Source organism: Sphaeramia orbicularis, chromosome 14 (assembly GCF_902148855.1).
Source record: "Sphaeramia orbicularis chromosome 14, fSphaOr1.1, whole genome shotgun sequence".
In the NCBI taxonomy this organism is placed as follows: domain Eukaryota; kingdom Metazoa; phylum Chordata; class Actinopteri; order Kurtiformes; family Apogonidae; genus Sphaeramia; species Sphaeramia orbicularis.
Window position 1 is genome coordinate 8293800 of NC_043970.1, and position 4725 is coordinate 8298524.

The 4725-nt window shown below is 36.4% G+C and overlaps 1 long non-coding RNA gene across 1 annotated transcript; it reads right to left on the bottom strand.

Moving 5' to 3' along the window:
* Positions 1-411: 411 nt before the first annotated feature.
* On the bottom strand, positions 412-2295 carry LOC115433256 (uncharacterized). Its single transcript, XR_003937331.1, has 3 exons — positions 2229-2295; positions 647-859; positions 412-549 (listed from the first exon to the last, which is right to left on the bottom strand). It is a non-coding gene; the product is annotated as an uncharacterized LOC115433256 (long non-coding RNA).
* Positions 2296-4725: the final 2430 nt, after the last annotated feature.

The window sequence follows — 4725 nt, forward strand, 5'->3', positions numbered from 1 at the left end:
GCAATTGCTAAAAAAAATGGAGACCATCAACAGCCTGTTAATGTGGCAAATCAGAAGTGTCTGCGCTAAACACCTGTGCATTTGATGCACTTTGTCAGAGTTTATGTTGTGCTTTCTGTGACAGCCTTTCTTTTCAAAACATTGTTAGCAGCAACAAATCTGACAACCACTTCCTCCAGCTAGTGAAAGCCATCACCACACAGGGCGTAATCCAACAGGTCTATGTACAGTGCGCAGAACTACTGAGGGCAATATTCAAAGCTGTCCAACTGAAGCCTGGTGCCGTCCAAGTGGATGCTCAGTGCCACATCTCTGCTGTAGTGGAGAGAACACTGAGGAGTCTTCAAAGTGTGTATTTCACCAAACAATGTTCCTCACAGTACTGCAGTCTCAGCAAACAAACCTCAAGGAAGGTTGTGTTTGTTTCCACTTCCATTGCTGTCCTGCAGACTTCTGGCATGGCTCATCTTGGGACTGCTCTGGAACGAGGACTCAGCCTTCCTGAGTCTCCCTGCCTCAGGCCGATCCAAAGTGCATCTCAGTGTCCCCCTGCATTCAAAAAAGAAGACCTCAATACAGGAAAAGTGCTGTGTACATGGTTACTCACTGCTACAGTCTGGGAGAATTTAGGTGGATTGATACTGACCTTGGCAGCCATTTCACAGCAACTCCACCAACTCCACAACAGCTGCAAAGAGAATTCCCTTTCAGTGAATTTCCCTCCACTCTGGTGCTCCAAGGAACCACATTTACCTTGAGGGCAGTCATTGCTTTCCAGGGAGGCTTGACCCAAGATGCTCTTGGACATTATGTGTCATACTGCAAGAGGACTGCATGTATGTGGGAGATGTATGATGACCTGGGAAGTGGAGTGAAACAGCATCATAAAATACCAAAATATTTTGTGTAGAACACATGTTGTGTTCTACACAAAACAGTGATCAGTTCACTGCGTCATTAAACTCATTCGCAGGATAATTTTGTCATTCTTACTTTTTAGTACAATTCATGCTTTTAAATATCCTTTTAAAATCCTTACTTAAGTTCATATTTCATGTTTCATATTTTGTGTATTCCTGTTTAAAATCCAGCTATTTTTATGTTCTATTTTGCACATAAAGTCAGTGCTACAAACTTACTTTTATTTCATGCAGTCATCAACTTCAAATGCATGTCTGTAGCCATCTATAGATATACATACATATATCTGTAAACATATACTAATTGATCCATCTACAGTTTTATTGTTTGTAGGCAGTGCTGGGCAGCAATGCATTCCTAGTAATATTATTGTAATTAAATTACTTTTTTCCAATACTAAAGGAGGTTTGGTGCTCACTCCTTGGAGAAACACACTTTCTGCTCAGAGGTTTGAGAAGCTTCTGCTAATGAGATACAATCATTGTTTCACTTATGAACACTAAGGCCCAGCTAAATGTTTCACTGCAAAGACGAACGAAATGTAAACACTCTTCTTATATCACATTCTATATTTTGGTCAATGAGCTGATCTGTGCTGTTTTTATGAGGGACAACGCGGAAAGTATTACTTAAAAAGTCAGAAGAGAGTTCCTTCATTTGGATTTTTTGTTTACATGTATATTATTCACAGTACATTACATACTGTGTCCCATCAGGTGATGAAAACTGCAGTGTTTACAACTCTATGTTTTCTTCTGCGGAGTTAAGGTAATGTAATGTTCAAATAAAATAAAACAAAGTGTGTTTAGTTCCCTGAGGAATAATCTGGTCAAGATCAGTTTTTAAGGATGGAAAATAACTAGTAACTTAAAAGTAATGAAACTAATTCATTTAGCTACAAAATACTAAGTAAAGTCAAATAATTACATTGTAAATGAGTAATAAATGAAATGTAAGTTATTACACATTGTTAGTAACTTCACTGTTTTTAAGTGCATCCTAAAATACTCATATTTGTTCTTATTCTGTCCACTTTAGCTACCTGTAAGCCAATGCCTTATGAACCAATTAATACCAATCACTCAAATAATTACTGTTTAGCACAATAACCTAAAACAGCTGTTACCAAAATTATCATGTGTAGCCAAGCAGTTTGTCAAAGCACAGCGACACAAATGTATAAGGAAATCTCAACATTAAACAACAATATTGGTATAGCTAACTGATCTGATGATGATCATATCCTTGCATTATTTTCTTTCTACAGTCACAAACCAAGCAAAACACTGTAACGTTAAAATATTTACCTGGAGTTCTTGTTCAGGGTGACATCCCAAGAGCTTGACTGGTTGACTGGAGACTGAGGGAAAAATGCACCCAAACAGACAGAACTAGGGGGAAAAAAGACTAGCGTGGACCACAACTTATTCCCTTGAATCTGGTTTGTGCTTCACCTGTTTATAATGCATTTTGATGAATGGGAAACACAGATGAAACCATTTCTTGCAGTTAACTTGCTAACAGCACAAGCAAATCTTTAAACGGCACTAACAAAGCACAAACAAACGCAACCATTTCCACTCAGTTTAGAGGAAGTGGGAGGCTGTGTGATGTCATCGGCTGAAAATAAATGTAATATCTATGAAACCATAATAGTACAAGCAAAAATTTTCATGGCACAAACCAGCACTAACAAAGCACAAACAAACACCACCATTTTGGTTAATTTTGAAGCAAGTGGGGGGCTGGCTGACCTCAGAATGACCCATAAAAGAATTGGTAATAACTTGATTACTATAATAGCACAAATGAAAATTTTAATTGCACAAACCAGCACTAATGAAGCACAAACAAACACCACCATTTCAGTTAAATTTGGAGTAAGTGGGGGGCTGGCTGACCTCAGAATGACCTTTCAAAGAATTGTTAATAACTCAACTCATAATAGCACAAATGAAAATTTTAACGGCACTAACAAGCACTAACGAAGCACAAACAAATGTAACCCAGGTCAAAATAGCTTAAGTTAATAAATATTATTAATAAATAGTATAAATATGTTGAACCAAATTTCATTATTTTAAATTTCATATTTGTTATAAAAGTAGTGATAAAAGAAGATAAATAAGATTAAAAGCAATATTTCATCTTTGTTAGTGAATTACTTGTCAACTAGTTGATTAAAATGAGCATCCTGTTGCTTTAAGAGACTCTGTTTGGCCAATCAGAATGGCTCTAGTAGTTCCTGTTGCAGGATACACGAACAGAGACAGGTGTGTAAGATGGAGGATGACTGTACAGAGCTGAACCAGTGAGCCGGGCCGACAGAGAAATATTAAGGTTTCAACCTTTTATTTTGTGTTGAAAAGTATTTTCTTTCTTTCCCATTTCGTCTATTGTGATAGACTGTGGTTATGTTGAAAGGTATTTTTTAAGTTTAATTAAGAACTGCTGAAGTACACGGCGAATTGCCGGAGTACATGCGTCACGCACATGGACACAGACTGATCGTGATGGCGAGCCACCCATTGTAGGACTAATCTGGAATAACTGGACCTGTTTCACCGTGAGGATTTATTTGTTTTTGTGGAGGACGCAGACATTATTCAGCAGAACTGAGGTTGGACTGATTAAAGCCCTCAATATTCTGGATTCAAGTGGATTTCTACAACGCGGTAAGAGTGGTTTCACTTATGCTGCGGATCTCTTTCTTTCTCTTTGTTCTTCGGATCACGTGGACTCCGAATGGACTCCGCATGAACTGCCTAGCGTGGTCGCTAGCTTTCGCGGATTTTCCACATTGATTTGCTGAGAGACAGATTAATTAGAACTTTTTTAACTGATATTTCTGAAATTCATTCACCAAGTTGGTTCATATTTTGTGTCTTGAACTTGTTGAACTGTGGATGTTTCGCTGATGTTGATTCTGAACATATTATTTCTGTTTATACTATTGCCTGATTAACTGGTAATAAGTTGGGTATAAATGCTAAACTAAGTCACTGGTGTAAGTTTAAATATTAATAGGAACATAATACATCATTTAATGATACTAAAATAGGCCTGTTTTGAGTTAAAACTTGGATAAATAGATTTAAAATAATAATTTACTGTTTTCAACAATTGAAATAAGACTGAATAAGTATTAAATATAGATAAGGATAAAAAAATAAGATTTAAAATGAGCTCAAATTAGCTTTTTTGAAACGAAATAGGTTTAGATTAACTAGAAATAATAAGGAATTGTGTTTTCTTTTCTTTTCATAAGAAAAAGCGGTTTTCATTTAATGTCATTTATTACATTGACATGTAAAGGGGTGTGTTTTTTTTGTGTTGAATGTATGTGTAAATTGTCTTTTTGGTACAAAGTATTTGTTTGCAAACATTTCTATTTTTTATTTCATATATAACAAGCCAGCATTTAAAACTTAAGTTGGTTTGTGGTGTTTTATCTCTATTTAACCATTTCTTACTGCTCTCTGCCGAACCTAGTAATTGGTCCAACTACTTAACATGTAGTAAGTGCTACATAAACTTTGGCGAGCCAGCCAGGAGCAGTTATATGTAAATAGAGATAACTATACAACAATACAATAAGTAATCACCCAGACCTAAACTAGAATAAGTCCAGCCAAAATGGAGGTAGTAGATAGAGAAACTATTAAAGTGTCAAACTCAGTCATCAATAGTGGACTTACAGAAACAGAGCTAGATGAGGAAGTCTCTGACTTCTTAGTCAAATATGGGTGCATAGCAAGAATCATTAGAATAGATGATCCCCAATCTCCATACCACAAGAATGTA